Source organism: Monodelphis domestica, chromosome 3 (genome assembly GCF_027887165.1).
Source record: "Monodelphis domestica isolate mMonDom1 chromosome 3, mMonDom1.pri, whole genome shotgun sequence".
Lineage (NCBI taxonomy): Eukaryota > Metazoa > Chordata > Mammalia > Didelphimorphia > Didelphidae > Monodelphis > Monodelphis domestica.
This window is the reverse complement of record NC_077229.1, coordinates 412,433,725-412,454,418: the sequence shown is the minus strand read 5'-3', so window position 1 is coordinate 412,454,418 and position 20,694 is coordinate 412,433,725. Positions and strand designations below refer to the sequence as shown.

Genomic DNA, 20,694 nt, shown 5'->3' with positions numbered 1-20,694 from the left:
GCTGAACAATGGAAAGGACTTTGACCTATGCTTAAGCATAGAACAGGAATTTCTTTGAGTCTTGATTGATTTTAGAATTGATACAATGGAGATACTCCACCCTATTCAGTCCTAATAGGATTGAGTAAGGGCTGCAGCCTAGATCAAAATTTAATTATTCCAATCTCTACCATACTCAAGTTAACAGGATTTAGAAAGGGCTGTAGCAAAGGAGTATAGATTTAATCATTTGAAAATATGACCTTCAACAGACATGTGCAAAAGCCAGAAACCTCTGGGCGGTCCTGGGTTAAGCGAGAGCCTCCATTGACAGGGAAATTGATGAAGAGTGATTGGTAGATGTGAGGACTGAGGGGAGGCAACTTGGATGGTGTCCTTAAAGATAGGAGGGTCTGGAGACTGGAAAGGGGTGGAGTTTTTGGTCGGTGTGGTTCCTGGGCTCTGAGGAAGCTTGCTCTGAAGGAAGCTGAAGGTGGGGGCCTCTGAGACTGTTTCTCCATTTTGGACACGTGAGTAATAGGGACTGATCTCTTTTCTTTGCCCCAACTATCTAAGGGCTTGGGCCTTTTGGCCCAGCCTAAACAGAAGGGGTATTTAAGCCCTATTCCCTTCTCTCCCCTTTTTGTCTCTATATATATCTCTAATTCCTTTCTTGCTCCTATTGTAATTAAACTCCAAAAAAGGCTGACGGCTGACTTGAGTTTTTCAATTAGGAATTACATAGCTGATTCCTTGGCGACCTTAAATTAATATATATCAGTCTTTTAAAGTGATTCCCTTGTAACACTATCCACAAGCTCTGGAAGATTTCAAACTGGAGCTTACCCAAAAGATGGAAACCTTTTGGGAAAAAAAATTGGGAGAAAGAGATCAGCAGTTTGATAGATAAGACTTCACAACTGGAGAAGTTGATGGAAGCATCTAATAGAAGGGCAGACAAAGCTGAAAAGCAAAGCCAGTCCCTAACGACCAGAATTAAGCAAATGGAAGACAACAAGATTACAAAACAGCAAGAATCAATAAAGCAAAGCCAAAAAATTAATGAATTAGAAGAAAACATGAAATATCTCACTGAAAAGGTCACAGACTTGGAAAACAGAAGGAGAAGAGAGAACCTTAGAATTATTGGTCTCCCCGAAAAACCATAGGTAAACAAAAATCTAGATGCTATTCTACAGGAGATTATAGAAGAAAATTGCCCACATGTTCTGGAGCAAGGGGGCAAAATAGAAATAAAAAGGGTTCAGGGAACACCCTCTATATTAAATCCCCAAAAGACAACCCCCAGGAATGTAATCGCCAAATTCAAGAGCATCCAAGAAAAGGAGAAAATCCTACAAGAAGCCAACAAGAGGAGCTTCAGATATAGGGGGGCTCCAATAAAGATCACACAGGACTTAGCGGCTAACACATTAAGAGACCGCAAAGCATGAAACACGATATTTAGAAAGGCAAAAGAGCTGGGTCTCCAACCAAGAATCAACTACCCAGCAAAACTGACTATATACTTCCAGGGGAAAGTATGGGCATTCAACAAAATAGAAGATTTCCAAGTATTTGCTAAGAAAAGACCAGAACTTAGTGGAAAATTTGATATCCAAGCACAGAAAGCAAGAGAAACATGAAAAGGTAAATATGAAAGAAAGGGAAAAGGAGATAAATCTTATCTTTTTCTTTAAGTCAAACTCTCTTCTATAAGGACTACATTTACATAAAATTATATATATATATATATATATATATATTAATATGTGGGGGAAATGTATTGTGTAACTCTTAAAAATTGTATGCACCATAAGAGTAGTTAGAAGAATCATGCATAGGGAAAGATTGGGGCATCAAGAAGATTTGGGGAAAGGGGGGGCAAAGAAAGGAAAAGGGAGGGGGGAAGCATCGACAATACTAAGACTTACTTCAAGAAATGGGGGGGGTGACTAAATAGAATAATCTTTCCCATTCAAAGATACACATGGGAAGGGGAGGGGAAGAACTCTCATATGAGAAGGAGAGGAAGAGAGCGTGAAGTGGAATTACTTAAACTTTACTCTCAGTGAAATCAAATTTGAGAGGGAAGAACATCTAGATGCAGTGGGATCCTGAATTCTATCTTATCCAAAAGGGTAAGAAAGAAAGGAAAATCAAGGGGGGGGGTTATAAAAAGGGAGGGAAGGAGAGGGGGGAGGGGAAGGGAGCATAAAAAGGGAGGGGCTGGAAAGGGAAGCATATAAAGGGAGGGGACTAGGGGGACTGACCTAAAGTAAATCACTGGTTCAAAAGGATATAGCTAGAGAAGAAAGGTCAGAACTAGGGGAAGATATCAAAATGCCAGGGAATCGACAAGTGACAATCATAACTTTGAACGTGAATGGGATGAACTCACCCATAAAACGTAGACAAATAGCAGATTGGATTAGAACCCAAAACCCTACCATTTCTTGTCTTCAAGAAACACATATGAGGCAGGTTGATACTCACAAGGTTAGAATTAAAGGTTGAAGTAAAACCTTTTGGGCCTCAACTGATAGAAAGAAGGCAGGAGTTGCAATCATCATATCTGACAAAGCCAAAGCAAAAATAGACCTGATCAAAAGGGATAGGGAAGATAAAAATATTCTGTTAAAAGGGAGTATAGACAATGATGAAATATCACTAATCAACATGTATGCACCAAATGGTATAGCATCCAAATTTTTAATGGAGAAACTAGCAGAATTGAAGGGGGAAATAGACAGTAAAACCATATTAGTGGGAGACTTGAACCAACCACTATCAAATTTAGATAAATCAAACCAAAAAATAAATAAGAAAGAGGTAAAATAGGTGAATGAAGCCTTAGAAAAATTAGAGTTAATAGACATATGGAGAAAAATAAATAGGGACAAAAAGGAATACACCTTCTTCTCAGCACCACATGGCATATTCACAAAATTGATCATACACTAGGTCACAGAAACATGGCACTCAAATGCAGAAAAGCAGAAATAATAAATGCAACCTTTTCAGATCACAAGAAAATAAAAATATTGATCAGAAAGGGTACATGGAGAGCCAAATAAAAAATTAATTGGAAATTAAATAATATGATACTCCAAAATAGGTTAGAGAAGAAATCATAGAAACAATTAATAATTTCATTGAGGAAAATGACAATGGTGAGACATCCTTTCAAACTTTATGGGATGCAGCCAAAGCAGTAATTAGAGGAAAATTCGTATCCATGAGTGCATATATTAATAAATTACGGAGGGCAGAGATAAATAAATTGGAAATGCAAATCAAAAAACTTGAGAACAAACAAATAAAAACCCCCCAGAAGAAAACCAAACTAGAGATACTAAAAATTAAGAGAGAAATTAATAAAATCTAAAGTGATAGAACTATTGAGCTAATAAACGAGACTAGAAGCTGGTTCTTTGAAAAAACAGACAAAATAGACAAAGTACTGGTCAATCTAATTTAAAAAAGGAAAGAAGAAAGGCAAATTAACAGCATCAAGGATGAAAAGGGGTACCTCACCTCCAATGAAGAGGAAATTAAGGCAATCATTAAAAACTACTTTGCCCAACTATATGGCAAAAAATATACCAACCTAGGTGATATGGATGCATATTTACAAAGATATAAATTGCCTAGACTAATGGAAGAAGAAATAGATTTCTTAAATAATCCCATATCAGAAACAGAAATACAACAGGCCATCAAAGAACTTCCTAAGAAAAAATCCCCAGATCCTGATGGATTCACCAGTGAATTCTATCAAACATTCAAAGAACAACTAAACCCAATACTATACAAACTATTTGACATAATAAGCAAAGAGGGAGTTCTACCAAATTCCTTTCATGACACAAACATGGTACTAATTCCAAAGCCAGGCAGGCCAAAAACAGAGAAAGAAAATTATAGACCAATCTTCCTAATGAATATAGATGCAAAAATCTTAAATAGGATACTAGCAAAAAAGACTCCAGCAAGTGATCAGAAGAGTCATTCACCATGATCAAGTAAGATTTATACCAGGGATGCAGATCTGGTTCAATATTAGGAAAACCATCCACATAATTGACCACATCAACAAGCAAAACAACAAAAATCACATGATTATTTCAATAGATGCAGAAAAAGCCTTTGATAAAAACAACACCCATTCCTATTAAAAACACTAGAAAGTATAGGAATAGAAGGGTCGTTCCTAAAAATAATAAACAGTATATATCTAAAACCATCAACTAATATCATCTGCAATGGGGATAAACTAGATGCATTCCCATTAAGATCAGGAGTGAAACAAGGATGCCCATTATCACCTCTATTATTTGACATTGTACTAGAAACACTAGCAGTAGCAATTAGAGAAGAAAAAGAAACTGAAGGCATTAAAATTGGCAATGAGGAGACCAAGTTATCACTCTATGCGGATGACATGATGGTCTACTTAAAGAATCCTAGAGATTCAACCAAAAAGCTAATCCAAATAATCAACAACTTTAGCAAAGTTGCAGGATACAAAATAAATCCACATAAATCATCAGCATTTCAATATATTTCCAACACAGCTCAGCAGCAAGAACTAGAAAGAGAAATCCCATTCAAAATCATCTTAGACAAAATAAAATACTTAGGAATCTATCTCCTGAGACACAGGAACTACATGAACACAAGTACAAAACACTCTCCACACAACTAAAACTAGACTTGAACAATTGGAAAAACATTAACTGCTCATGGGTAGGACAAGCCAATATAATAAAAATGACCATCCTACCCAAACTTATCTATCTATTTAGTGCCATACCCATGGAACTTCCAAAAATTTTTTTTACTGATTTAGAAAAAAACATAACAAAGTTCATTTGGAAGAACAAAAGATCAAGGATATCCAGGGAAATAATGAAAAAAAAATACAAAGGAAGGGGGCCTTGAAGTCCCAGATCTCAGACTATATTATTGTTGGTTCTCTCAGAGGTGAGAGAAGCCACAAGGTAGGAAGATAGAGACAGGATAGAAGTTTTGATACCACGAGGGAAGTGACGGAGTCCTAATAGAGATATGAGGTGGTTAGGATGAGTCTTTATTAATTATCAATGAGCCACAGCTAAGCTCTGATCAAAGGACCAATTCTGTAGGCTTTTCCAGTCCTGAGATCCATACCACGCAGGTCAGAGAGGTGAATAGAGAAAGATTAAAGATGGAGCTTGGCCAGAGGCCAAGCTCCTGCAAGGACAGCCATCAGGTAGCCTGAAAGAGAAGGAGAGCAGAGAGCAGAGCAGAGAGAGCGAAGGCGGAGCTTGCTGGGCTAGATATAGTTTTTGATATGCAAATATACACAGTACATAGGGATGATTCTCATTGGTTAATGACAAGGCATAGGTGTGGTTTCTCTTAACCAGGTGAGAACAAAGAAACCTGTTTTCCCGCCTAACCTGGGAGAAGCTGGGGTCAAGGGTCAGGGGCCTTCCCAGCCATGAGCACTACTGAGCATGCCCAAGACTGAGCAATCTGCACATACTGTGTTCCCCTTGCCCATAGCCAGGGGGCGGACTGCTACAATTATAAAGCAGCGGTCATCAAAACAATTTGGTACTGGCTAAGAGACAGAAAGGAAGATCAGTGGAATAGACATGGGGTAAGTGACCTCAGCAAGACAGTTTATGACAAACCCAAAGATCTCAGCTTTTAGGACAAAAATCCACTCTTTCATAAAAACTGCTGGGAAAATTGGAGGACAGTGTGGGAAAGATTAGCTTTAGATCAACACCTCACACCCTACACCAATATAAATTCAAAATGGGTGAATGACTTGAACATAAAGAAGGAAAGTATAAGAAAATTAGGCAAACACAGAATAGTATACATGTCAGACCATTGGGAAGGGAGAGGCTTTAAAACCAAGCAAGACTTAGAAAGAGTCACAAAATGCAAAATAAATCATCTGGAATACATCAAATTAAAAAGTTTTTGTACAAACAAAACCAATGTAACTAAAATCAGAAGGGAAGCAAAAAATTGGGAAACAATCTTCATAAAAACCTCTGACAAAGGTTTAATTACTCAAATTTACAAAGAGCTAAATCAATTGTACAAAAAATCAAGCCATTCTCCAATTGATAAATGGGCAAGGGACATGAACAGGCAGTTCTCAGCCAAAGAAATCAAAACTATTAATAAGCACATGAAAAAGTGTTCTACATCTCTTATAATCAGAGTGATGCAAATCAAAACAACCCTGAGGTATCACCTCACAGCAAGCAGATTGGCTAACATGACAGCAAAGGAATGTAATGAATGCTGGAGGGGATGTGGCAAAGTAGGGACATTAATTCATTGCTGGTGGAGTTGTGAATTGATCCAACCATTCTGGAGGGCAATTTGGAACTATACCCAAAGGGCACTAAAAGACTGTCTGCCCCTTGGTCCAGCTATAGCACTGCTGGGTTTGTATCCCAAAGAGACAATAATTAAAAAGACTTGTCCAAGAATATTCATAGCTGTGCTCTTTGTGGTGGCCAAAAATTGGAAAATGAGGGGATGCCCTTCAATTGGGGAATGGCTGAACAATTTGTGGTATATGTTGGTGATGGAATACTATTGTGCTAAAAGGAATAATAAAGTAGAGGAATTCCATGGAGACTGGAACAACCTCCAAGAAGTGATGCAGAGCGAAAGAAGCAGAACCAGGAAAATATTATACACAGAGACTGATAACACTGTGGTACAATCAAAGATAATGGACTTCTCCATTAATGTTAATGCAATGTCCCTGAACCATCTGCAGGTATCTAAAAAACACTATCCACAAGCAGAGGATAAACTGTGGGAGTAGAAACACCTATGAAAAGCAACTGCTTGACTACAGAGGTGGAGGGGATATGACTGAGGAGAGACTCTAAATGAACACTCTAACGCAAATACCAACAATGTGGAAATGGGTTCGAACCAAGAACACATGTGATACCCAATGGAATCATGCGTCGGCTATTGGAGAGGTTTTGGGAAGTGGGGGAGGAAAAGAAAATGATCTTTTTTTCCAATGAATAATGTTTGGAAATGACCAAATAAAATAATGTTTAAAGTGAATAAAAATAATATATGAATATATTATTTATTTATATTTATATTTAAATTTTATAAAATTTATTAATAATCACTTGAAGTAGAAGAAAAAAAAGAAATAGAAGTTCAATGCCTATTTTTCTAATTTTCTAATAAGACCACATGTGTAAATTCTCCTGCCTGTCTAAAAGCCAGCTTTAGCAGCTGAGTTCTAGGAACAGACAGACAGACAGACAGACAGACAGATGATGTCACACCAAAATATTTCCTCCATATGTTAGCATGTAGTGTAAACATGCAAATGGGATGCTAGGTAAGAGAGTCCTGGGGAGTAACTTATTTCTACCCAGTAACATATTTAATAAGTGTCTTTGGTCTGATTTGAACTAAAAAAATTAATCTTCTTGATTCTAGATCTAGCACTCTATCCAATGTGCCACCTAGTTGCCCCCACCTACATTCATACAATACTTTAATGTTAATAAGCCATGAACCTGACAATAATTTATAACCTGGGCTTTAAAAGTAATAATACCCCCATTCCTTACATAAAAATATTCTCATAGAAATCAAATTACTTTATCAATGAATTAAAAGTAAAATTTTCAATTTAACAAATTGTTATAAAACCAGAAAAATGAGATTTCTTTTGCATCTCAGTTCCTCTACTAAAATGAAGTTCAAGGACATTACTATCACTTCTGTTGTTGTACAATAAATTAGATAATTACATCTCATAAAATTCTATTTATTAAATACAAAATCAATAATTGTGATTACATCAAATTAAAAAGGTTTTGTACAAACAAAGTAATGCAACCAAAACTAGAAGGGAAGCAACAATCTTCATAACAAAAACCTCTGACAAAGGTCTAATTACTCAAATTTATAAAGAACTAAACCAATTGCACAAAAAAATCAAGTCATTTTCCAAATGATAAATGGGCATGGGACATGAATAAGCAATTTTCAGATAAAGACATCAAAACTATTAATAAGCACATAAGTGTTCTAAATCTTTTATAATCAGAGAAATGCAAATCAAAACAACTGTGAGGTATCACCTCACACCTAGAAGATTGGCTAATATAACAGCAATGGAAAGTAATGAATGCTCCAGGGAATGTGGCAAAGTTGGGACATTTAATGCATTGCTGGTGGAGTTTGAATTGATCCAACCATTCTAGAGGGCAATTTGGAACTATGCCCAAAGGGCACTAAAAGACTGTCTGCCCTTTGATACAACCATAGCACTACTGGGTTTATACACCAAAGAGATAATAAGGGAAAAGATATGTACAAAAATATTCATAGCTGCACTCTTTGTGGTGGCAAAAAATCAGAAAATGAGAGGCTGCCCTTTAATTGGGGAATGGATGAACAAATTGTGGTATATGTTGGTGATGGAATAGTATTGTGCTAAAAGGAATAATAAAGTGGAGGAATTCCACGGAGACTGGAACAACCTCCAGGACGTGATGCAGAGTGAAAGGAGCAGAACCAGGTGAACTGATACACTGTGGTACAGAACTGCTTGAATACATGGTTGAGGGGATATGTTTGTGATGTAGACTGTAAATGAACATCCTAATGCAAACATCGACAACATGGAAATAGGCTTTGATCAAAGACACATGTAATACCCAGTGATATTGTGCATTGGCTGCAGGAAGAGTGGGGGGGAGGGAAGGGTAGGAAATAATGTGATTATTGTAACCAAGGAATAATGCTCTAAACTGACTAAATAAATTAATTTTTAAAAGTTATATCTGTGCAAAGGACTAAGAACCAATCAGTTTTAAAATCTATCATTTTATGTCATGATCAGCTGGTTTGTACCTATTGCCAAGTAAAAATGGGGAGTCTTATTTCATTGCCCCAGACAAGTCTCTAAGTCAAGTCTTAGCTACAATATTGAGTCATCCATGGCTTTATCATATAAATCTGTTCACTTAGGGTGCCTTGCAGTGTCTAATTCATACAAATGATTGAAACTCCATAAGATAATATTGCTTTCCAGTGAACACAGAGTACAAGACAAGTTTGTCCTGAACTATGGACTGAAGCATATAACTGAGCAATGAACATAAATCTCACACAACAGATAAAGAATGGGAAGGGCATCAATGGTAGATATTTTTAGCTCTGTGGTTCTGCCTAATAATCATGTCATAATTCAATACTAAATTCAGTTCCAATGCACTGCAAAATTTCAGAAAACAGAGGTAACTTGACATGTGGAAATTACATTTTTTTTCTGGAATTTGTGTTTTCTGGAATTTGTGAAATCTAGGGCATTCAGGTCAATTCTTTTAAGTTTTATTTTGAAATTAGAGAACAGGTGCTATTCCACCAAATTTTATTTATGAAGAAGTCTTACTCGTAGAACATTCCTTATTGCTACAAATTAAAATTGTTTGGATTGCCTTCAGTGTTAACCTTGTGATTACTGCAGTAACAATCATTCAATGAAGAAAAAAAATAATTAAGTTGCTAATAAATGCTGAGCATTATGCCAGATGTTAGGTATATATCAACAAAAGTGGCATCATCTCTGGCTTCAGTGTTCTATGTTCTAATGGTGTAGATAAGAGTCTCAAATACAGGTGTGGGCAAAATATATACAAAGTAGATTCAACTTAAATTCGTCAGGGAGTGGTGAGGGAAGTCACTAGCAATGGATGGTTGATTCAGTGTCAGAAAAGAACCCATGAAAAAGCTAGCACTTTATCTGAATCCTGAAGGAATATAGCATTCTAAGAATCAGGTTTGACTAGGGATTCTAGGCATATTAAATATCCAATATAAAGGCATGGACTGTTGGAGTTGGAGTTGTAGAGTTAAATATGTGGCATGACTGGACTGTCAACAGTGCAGATGGGAATAATATATAATAAATTTGAAATGTTAAGTTGGGAACATATTCTGAAGAGCTTCAAATAGACAACAGAAAAAATTATACATTTTTTTAAATGTTAAGGAGAGGAACTAGAGTTTCTTGAGAAGGGAAGCTTATACTTTAGGGGGGAAAAGATTTTCTCAGAGAATAGGAAGATAATTGAGGCAAAGAGATCTATTAGGAACTTTTGTAATACACAAGAAAAGAAGGGAAGACCCAAAATATGGGTGTGACTGTGTGAATGGAGACAATAGAATGCATGTAAGAAATGATTGCGAGATGGAAATCATAAGATTTGGATATAGATATATATGTGGATTCAGCAAAAGTGAGTATGAAGTATAACAATGGAATTGTGAACCTTGATGATTGGAAGAATGGTGGTACCCTTGAAAGAAAATGAAAGTTTAAAAGAAGAATGAATTTGTAAGGTAGAAGAACAAGGTATGTTCTGAACATGTTGAGTTTAAAATACATGAAGCACATACATTTGAAAATATTCAAAAGGTATTTGATTATGTGACACTAGAGGTTAGGAGAAACTAAGGTTATATATGGTTATATATATAAAACACCTTAGTTTCTCTTAACCTCTAGTGTCAATATATAGTGAGATAGTGAGAGAGACATAGATAGACATAAATAGACAGACAGACAGACAGACAGACAGATTGATAGATAGATAGATAGATAGATAGATAGATAGGTAGAGATAACTCAAGATATGTCATATTAATCAAGAATTGGAACATAGTTGAACTAGATATGAGATCAATGGCTCTGTACGCCTGCAGTGAGTTCCACACATCATGGCAGGTTGCATATTAAAAAAAATGACAGAAGAGAATAATCTTTATGAAAAAGATCAGTAAATAAACAATCTAAAGTAGAATACAAACAAAAAGTCATTTTGGTTTTTGGAATGGTTTGACCAATTCAGTAAAATAACCAAAATGTTTTATTTTTTATCACAAATGTAGGTTCAGTGGGGAAAACATGTGAGAGACAAATACCCCTTTCCCCATACACATGATTAGATTTTAATGTTAGCAGTAGTTATAAATCAACATGATTGCAATTCTAAGATCTAGGAAGTCCTTCTCCCTCTGATAACCATCAGGTGACTCTTAGGTCATAGTCAAAAGATCTCTTTCATCAAATAAGTGGTACTTCCTAGTTGACTTAATCTATAGACAAATAAGGAGTGCTTCCTATCTGACCTAACCAATAAACAGTATTGCTGGGTGTCTCTATTCTTTGAAGGGTATGACTATTCTTACAATATTTTTGTTCTTGTATGGAAAATTTGGCTGTTTCTTTAGAGTATAAAGGAACGTTTCTAACAGTTCTCAGGGTCCTTCTGGTCTCACCAGAGTTCTGGCTTTGTGGGATTCCCACCCCCAACCCCCAATAAACCTATTTTTCTTTATGGCTTGGAAACTTTGTTCATCATTTGTGTACCGGGGTTTAAAAAAAAAATACTTGGAGGTGGAGTCAAGATGGCGGCCTAGAAGAGCAGAAGTTCAGAACTCTGAATACCCTTTCTAAAGATCGCAAACTGAATGCTCCCAGGGGACTGAAAACAAACTTAACAATAAGACAGAGCCAAGGAACCCTCCTGGTGGACTTAATTCAAAAAGAACACTCCTTGAAAAGCTGGAATCCGAGAACACTTGGGTTTAAGGGGAAGACAGAAGGAAGGTCCCAGGACACATCCCCCTCCAACCCAGAGTGCTGAGACTCCAGCAGTAGCAGGAACTTCTGGACAGACAAAGGTGCTGGTCTAGAGGGCGTACCTTGTGAGCAGGGCTGTGCCGAGTTCAGAGCGTCCAACACAGACGGTGGGGAAGGAGTAGAGAGGGAGCATAGGCCTGGCAGCCTGGCCAGAGCTGTGGAGATCCTCCATATTTCCTCCAGCCTTCCAGGAAGTTTTGGTCTTAGAGCACACCCAGCCCAACCCAGCAGAATTTAATCCCATCAAAAGTCTCCAGAACTCAGGGAAGCCCAGGCCCCACACCCATTCTCATTGATTGCTGGACTTTAATCCAATCAAAAGCCTCCAGAGGACAGGGAAGCTCAATCCCCAACAAACCTCCACCAGAGACAATACTGAGAGATTTCCTGTTACAGCTCCAAGAGAAGAGAGTGACAGAAGCCCCCAAAACCAAAAAAAAAAAAATGAGAGGAACAAGAGCAAAGACAAATATGGGGAGTAAAGAAGGGGTGAATTTGAGCAAACAACAGAAAAAGAAGAAAGAAACTACAATAGACAGCTTCTACTCAGCAAATGGAACAGAGGGGGAGAGATCAGCAAACGATAAATCAGACATCCCAGTGAATTGGATAAAGGCTGTGGAAGAACTCAAAACACAATTAATAGAGACTAAAGACAATTGGGAAAAGAAGTAAGATAAGTTATCTTTAAAAAAAAGTATACTTAAAAAGAAAGATAAGTTATCTGGACACAGAGGAACTTGAACTAAAATGAGAAAATAGTGTCTTGAAAGCCAAAATCAACCAGCTGGAAAATGAGGCAAAGGAGATGAACGATGAGGCAAAAGAGATGAAAGACAAGGTAAAGAGGATGAAAGATGACCTTCAAAGAAAATCGAACCAGAAGGAAAAGGATGACCAAAAAACCAGGGATGAAATCCAGTCTTTAAGAACCAGAATACAACAACTAGAATCAAGTGACCTCACAAGGCAAAAGAACACTATAAAACAAAATGAAAAGAGTAAAAAAATTGAGGAAAATATGAAGTATAACATTTACAAAACAGACGATTTAGAAAATGGTTGGAGAAGAGACAATTTAAGAATCTTTGGTCTAAGAGAAGACCATGACAAAAGAAAAAGCCTGGACATAATACTACAGGAAATTATTCAGGAAAACTGCCCTGATATCCTAGAACAAGAGGGGAAAGTGGAGATTTAAAGGTGATCCACAGATTACCTCCTGTATTTAATCCCCAACTGACAACACCCAGGAATGTTATAGCTAAATTCAAAAACTATCAGACCAAAGAAAAGATATTACAAGCTGCCAAGAAGAAGCAATTCAGATACCATGGAAATACAGTGAGGATAACAGAGGATCTGGCTACATGCACACTGAAAAAAAGAAAGGCATGGAATATGATATTCCGGAAAGCAAGGGAACTAGGTCTACAACCAAGAATCAAATACCCGTCAAAACTGACTATATTCTTACAGGGGAAAGTATGGTCATTCAACACAATAGAAGAATTCTAAGCATTCATAAAGAAAAGACCAGACCTGAACAGAAAATTTAATGTCCAAGGACAAAATTTTAAGAGACTCAATAAGTTAAAATGATATGTATCCCTATAAGAAAAGAAGTCATTGGTAATTCTTAAAAACTGTTGCTATCACCTGGGCAGCTTGAAGACTTACTCTTAGAGGGAACAGTGACAAAGTATAGGATGAAAGGACAAGGCATAAATAGGTATATAGACATATGCATGCATAAATACATATATGTGTGTGTGTGTGTGTGTATACATACAACCAGAGCTAAAAAAAAAAAGAAGTTAATACTAAAAGAAATGGGAAAAGAAACAAATGGGGGAAAATTTATATGTCACAAATAAGCTCATGGTGGGAGGGGGGAGAACATCGATACACTGGAAGGGTAAATAGGTTGGAGATAGGAAATACTCAACTCTTATGTCCTTGGAAACTGACCCAAAGAGGGAAGAACAATCCAATCCACTGGGGCAGAGAATACATTTGCACTCTATAGGGGAGTAGAAGGGTAAAAAAACCGACTGGTGGGGAGGGAAGCAGTACAAGGGAGGGAGAGGGTGGGGGTTAGCAATTTTAAAAAGCCTACAGGGGAAAATAAGGGGGGGTGTAAGAAGGGAGGGGGGTAGAAAGGGAAGTAAAATAAGGGTGGGAACTAGGGGGACTGATTATAAACAAACACTGGTGGAGAAGGAAATATTTAAAGAAGAAAAGCCAGGAACAGGAGTAGAAATCAAAATGCTGGGAAATACTCAGCTAGTAATTATAACTCTGAATGTGAATGGAATGAACTCACCCATAAAACGCAAGTGAATAGCAGAGTGGATTAGAATCCAAAATCCTACCATATGCTCTCTACAAGAATCACACATGAGGAAGGTAGATACACATAGGATGAAAGTAAGAGGATGGAGCCAAATCTATTGGGCATCAACTGATAAAAAGAAGGCAGGAGTTGCAATCATGATATCCGACAAAGCCAAAGTAAAAACAAATCTAGTTAAAAGAGATAGAGAAGGTAATTACATCCTGATAAAAGGCAGTATAGACAGTGAGGAAATATCTGTACTCAACATGTATACACCAAATGGCATAGCATCCAAATTTCTAATGAAGAAACTAGAAGAGCTCAAGGATGAAATAGATAGAAAAACTATACTAGTGGGAGATCTGAACCTTCCTCTACCTGAACTAGATAAATCAAACCAAAAAATAAATAAGAAAGAGGTAAGAGAAGTGAATGAAATCTTGGAAAAATTAAAGTTTGTAGTCATGTGGAGAAAAATAGATATGAACAAAATGGAATACACTTTCTTTTCAGCAGCACATGGTAAATTCACAAAAACTGACCATGTATTAGGGCACAAAAACATTGCAAACAAATGCAAAAGGGCAGAAATAATAAATGCAAACTTCTCAGACCACAATGCAATGAAAATAATAATTAGTAAGGGTACATGGAGAGATAAATCAAAAATTAATTGGAAATTAAACAATATGATTCTCCAAAACTGGTTAGTTAAAGAACAAATCATAGAAACAATTAATAACTTCATTGAAGAAAATGATAATGGTGAGACATCCTTTCAAAACCTATGGGATGAAGCCAAAGCAGTCAGCAGGAGGAAATTTATATCCTTGAGTTCATATATAAACAAATAAAGTAGGGCAGAGGTCAATGAATTCGGCATGCAAATTAAAAAAACTAGAAAGTGAACAAATTAAAAACCCTCAGATGAAGACTAAATTATGGATCCTAAAAATCAAAGGAGAAATCAATAAAATTGAAAATCAAAGATCTATTGATTTAATAAATAAGACTAGAAGCTGGTACTTTGAAAAAAAACAAACAAAATAGACAAAGTACTAGTCAGTCTAATTAAAAAAAAGGAAAGAACAAAACCAAATTGACGGTATCCAAGATGAAAAGGGAGTCCTCAACTCTAATGAAGAGGAAATTAAGGCAACCATTGAAAACTACTATGCCCAATCATATGGCAACAAATATGGTAATCTTGGTGATATGGATGAATACTTACAAAAATATAAATTGCCTAGACTAAAAGAGGAAGAAATAAATTACCTAAACAACCCAATATCAGAAAAAGAAATTGAACAAGCCATCAAAGAACTCCCTAAGAAAAAATCCCCAGGTCCAGATGGATTCACAAATGAATTCTATCAAAAATTCAAAGAACAGCTAACCTCAATACTATACAAACTATTTGACAGGATAAGCCAAGAAAGGGTTCTACCAAATTCTTTTTACAACACAAGCATGGTACTGAGCCCAAAGCCAGGCAGGTTAAAAACAAAGAAAAAAAAGTATAGGACAATCTCTCTAATGAATATAGATGCTTAAATATGATACTAGCAAAAAGAATCCAGCAAGTCATCACAAGGGTTATCCACTATGACCAGGCTGGATTCATACCAAGAATGCAAGGATGGTTCAATATTAGGAAAACCATCCACATAATTGACCATATTAACAAGCAAACCAACAAAAATCACATGATTATCTCAATAGATGCAGAAAAAGCCTTTAGTAAAATACAACACCCATTTCTTTTGAAAACACTAGAAAGTATAGGAATAGAAGGGTTGTTCCTAAAAATAATAAACAGTATATATCTAAAACCATCAGCAAAAATCATCTGCAATAGGGATAAACTAGAAGCCTTCTCAATAAGCTCAGGAGTAAAACAAGGACGCCCATTATCACCTTTATTATTTAATATCGTACTAGAAACACTACCAGTAGCAATTGGAGAAGAAAAAGAAATTGAACGTAATAAAATTGGCAATGAGGAGACCAAGCTGTCCCTCTTTGCGGATGATATGATGATTTACTTAAAGAATCCTAGAGAATAAACCAAAAAGCTATTTGAAATAATCAACAACTTTAGCAAAGTTGCAGGATACAAAATAAACCCACATAATTCATTAGCATTCTTATACATTTCCAACCCAGTTCAGCAGCAAGAATCAGAAAGAGAAATTCCATTTAGTTACCCGAGACAATGTAAAATACCTAGGAATCTATCTGCTGAGACAAACAGAGGAACTATATGAACACAACTACAAAACATTCTCCACACAATTAAAACTAGATCTAAACAATTGGAAAAACATTGATTGCTCATGAGTGGGATGATCTAACACAATAAAAATGACCATTCTACCCAAACTTATCTATCTATTTAGTACCATACCCATTGAACTTCCAAAAAAACTTTTTTACTGAATTAGAGAAAACTATAACAAAGTTCATTTGGAAGAACAAAGGATCAAGGATATCCAGGGAAATAATGAAAAAAGTTACAAAGGAAGGTGGCCTTGCAGTCCCAGATCTCAAATTATATTTTAAAGTAGTGGTCATCAAAACAATTTGGTACTGGCTAAGAGAGTAAAAGGAGGATCAGTGGAATAGACTTGGGGTAAACGACCTCAGTAAGACAGTCTATGACAAACCCAAAGACCCCAGCTTTTGGGACAAAAATCCACTATTTGATAAAAACTGCTGGGAAAATTGTAAGACTGTGTGGGAGAGATTAGATTTGGATCAACACCTCATATCTTACACCAATATAAACTCAGAATGGGTGAATGATTTGAATATAAAGAAGGAAACTATAATAAATTAGGTGAACACAGAATAGTATACATGTCAGACCTTTGGGAAGGGAAAGATTTTAAAACCATGCAAGACTTAGTCAGAAAATGTAAAATAAATAATTTTGACTACATCAAATTAAAAAGGTTTTGTATAAACAAAACCAATGTAACTTAAATTAGAAGGGAAACACCAAATTGGGAAACAATCTTCATAACAAAAACCTCTGACAAAGGTCTTATTACTCAAATTTATAAAGAGTTAAACTAGTTGCACAAAAAACCAAGCCATTCTCCAATTGAATAATGGGCAAGGGCATGAACAGGCACTTTTCAGTTAAAGAAATCAAAACTATTAGTAAGAACATGAAAAAGTGTTCTACATCTCTTATAATCAGAGAGATGCAAATCAAAACAACTCTGAGGTATCACCTCACAGCTAGCAGATTGGCCAACATAACAGCAAAGGAAAGTAATGAATGCTGAAGGGGATGTGGCAAAGTGGGGACACTAATTCATTGCTGGTAGATTTGTGAATTGATCCAACCATTCTGGGGGGCAATTTAGAACTATGCCCAAAGAGTGCTAAAAGAATGTCTGCCCTTTGATCCAGCCATAGCATTGCTAGGTTTGTACCCCAAAGAGATAAAAAGGAAAAAGACTTGTAAAAGAATATTCATAGCTGCACTCTTTATGGTGGCAAAAAAAATTGAATAACAAGGGGATGCCCTCCAATTGGTGAATGGCTGAACAATTTGTGGTATAAGATGGTGATGGAAATACTATTGTGCTAAAAGGAATAATAAAGTGGAGGAATTCCATGGAGACTGGAACATCCTCCAGGAAGTGATGCTGAGTGAAATGAGCAAAACCAGTAAAACTGTACACAGAGACTGATACACTGTGGTACAATTGAAGGTAATGGACTTCTCCATTAGTGGCAATGCAATGTCCCTGAACAATCTGCAGGGATCTATGAGGAAAAAAAAAAAAAACTATCCTCAAGCAGAGGACAAACTGGAAAAAAAAAGGAAGAAAGAAAGAAAGAAAGAAAGAAAGAAAGAAAGAAAGAAAGAAAGAAAGAAAGAAAGAAAGAAAGAAAGAAAGAAAGAAAGAAAGAAAGAAAGAAAGAAAGAAAGAAAGAAAGAAAGAAAGAAAGAAAGAAAGGAAGAAAGAAGAAGAAAGGAAGGAAGGAAGGAAGGAAGGAAGGAAGGAAGGAAGGAAGGAAGGAAGGAAGGAAGGAAGGAAGGAAGGAAGGAAGGAAGGAAGGAAGGAAGGAAGGAAGGAAGAAGGAAAAATAGAGATAGTCCCTGACCTCAAAAAGCTTATAAACTAATTGGGGGATAACATGCAAACAAATACATGCAAAAATGGTTACAGGAAAAAAATAGAAAATAATTAATAGAAGGAAGGCACCAGAGGTAAGAGAGGTTGGGGGAAGGCTCTCAGTTGAAGATAAGATTTAACTTGAGACTTAGAGGAATTAATGCAGTTCAGTAGGTAACTGGAAGAGGGGTTGTATTACAGTCATGGGGAATTCCCAGTGAAAATGCTTGGAGCCAAAAGATCAATAATCTTGTTCACAGAATAGCCAAGAAGCCAATGTCACTGGATCACGGAATGCATGGTGGGGAGTAAGGTATGAAAAGACTGGAGAGATAGGAGGGGACTAGTTTATGAAGGGATTTGAATGTCAAATAGAGTATTTAATATTTGATCTCAGAGGCAATAGGGAATCACTGGATTTTATTGAGCAGAAGGGTGACATAATCAAACTACACTTCAAGAAAATCACAGATGTTGAACAGAGGATGGATTGGAGTGGATTACAAGTCCAATACTCTTTTTCATTATTTCATACTTCCTCTGACTGAAGGATAGGAACAAGGTATGCAATTTAGTTCTTTACCAAGTTAATTAATGTTTAATAGGAAAAGACCAGAGGCAAAGGAATTGTATATATAATGCATTGTCAAATTAGGCCTAAAAGTTAAACCAAGGAGATGATACAGGGGGTGGGAGGAGATAGAATCATAGTCATGGGCCTAAGAATTTGGGCAATGAAACAAGAGCAAAAGAGAATAAGACATAAGGCATTTAATATATGAGCAAACATAAATTGTTAATTGATCCCTAAGTGCTAATATTTGAGTATACCTTAGAGTACTATAACAAGGGTGGAAGATTTCAAGAAATACAAATGCGTATATACAAATTCAGTACCTAATGGAAGTGAAATAATGTTCTATGATTAATTAATATAATCCTGGTTTTCCTTATTATGTTTTTAGGAGAAAGATATGTTATTCACTTGTATTTTATATATAAAAGTATAGATAAATGCCCATTTCTTTAGGAATACAGATTTTAGTGTAAAAATCTTCTCATAGCCAGTTACATTTAATTGATTAGGCTAGAGAAAAGGGTTTGTTTTAGGTAATAGTGGTCAATAAGATTTGAGAAATGTCTAGATTATCTAGCTAAAGAATTTGGACTTAATCTTGTAAGAAGTGAATAATGGCTTTTGATTGTCAGAGGAGTAGAATTATGGAATCAATGTTATTGGTTAGTCTTTCTAAAATATAGTCTTTCTCCATTATTCTAAGCTTAATTCATAGCACATATCACTATAGATAGTCAGCTTCTGGGATCACAGAGTCTCTGGTTAAATTCGTATAGGTTTCTTAATTGTTCTCTCAATAACTTGGATTTTGTCTCTACCAAGAATTTCTACTGGGAACACTGACATTTAGCTAATGTTACTCTAAAGGCCCTTAGTAACCATGCAAGAATTCTAACAAGATTTAATTCTAATTTAATTCTAACATAATTTAATATATAATCAATTGAAGGGGAAGAGAAGAGTTTAATGTTATCTAAGGAGTAAATACTTTGTCATACTAATACAACAAAGAAAAAAGTACTACTCAGAGCCCTGCCAGTGCATATATCTTCATGCCCATTACATATAGAATGGTAGAAAGATAAGAGATTAAAATCAGAAAGGCAATTAGTTCATTATAGTAGTTCATACATGAAATAATGAAGCTCCAAGTGCAAGATAGATGTAAGAAATAATTTGAAGAACCAAGTTAGAAATTTGTTATAAGTATTATATTTAGTGAAAGAGAAGTATCAAAGACAACTTCTAGGATTTCCTCTTAGGGGACTGAGAGAATAATATTAATGGAACTTAGAAATGTGGAACAGTTGATTTTAAAGGAGAGATGATGAGTTCATCTGGGACAAGTAGAGTTTAGATGATGATGGGATATGTAAGAGATGTTATTGAAATAGAACTAGATACATGCTTGGACCATAGAGAAAAAAGAGCTTGGGTGAATATTTAAGAGATATAATTGTATAGCTGATGCAGGGCAAGGTCAGCATGGTATTGTAAAAAGCACTGAACTGTAGGTCAAATATGTGTGTTCAAATTCTAGGTCCATCACTTATTAGCTATGTAAAACTTCATATCTTTGTATCCTTAGTTTTCTCATTCATAAAATGGGAATGATGAAATTTTCAGGATCTAACTCACAGCTTTTATTATTTTTTTTGTGAAGAAAGCACTTGGTAAGCTTACCATGTGATATTAATTTGAGTTATGATTAAAAAGAGAATACAGAAAAAAGGATTAGCGGCGATAAGGCCTATACTTCTGGTAACATTCACATGAAATTAATGGAAGATGAAAAAAATAAGGAAAAATTTGAGGAAAAAAGTGAGAAAAGCTGGTGGAGGATAAAGAATCATATTGATGTCAGGAGAGAATTTCTATTCTCTTAATAAATAGGGACATGATTGACAATGTTACATTATATCTAGTGGTCAAATAAGTAAGGAATGACATTTAAGTACTG

The 20,694-nt window shown here is 35.9% G+C and overlaps 1 protein-coding gene across 1 annotated transcript in view; it reads left to right on the top strand.

Moving 5' to 3' along the window:
• The window catches only part of RIT2 (Ras like without CAAX 2), a 565,628-nt gene that overhangs the window by 236,172 nt on the left and 308,762 nt on the right, over nucleotides 1-20,694 (top strand). The gene's annotated exons all lie outside the window — the stretch shown is intronic.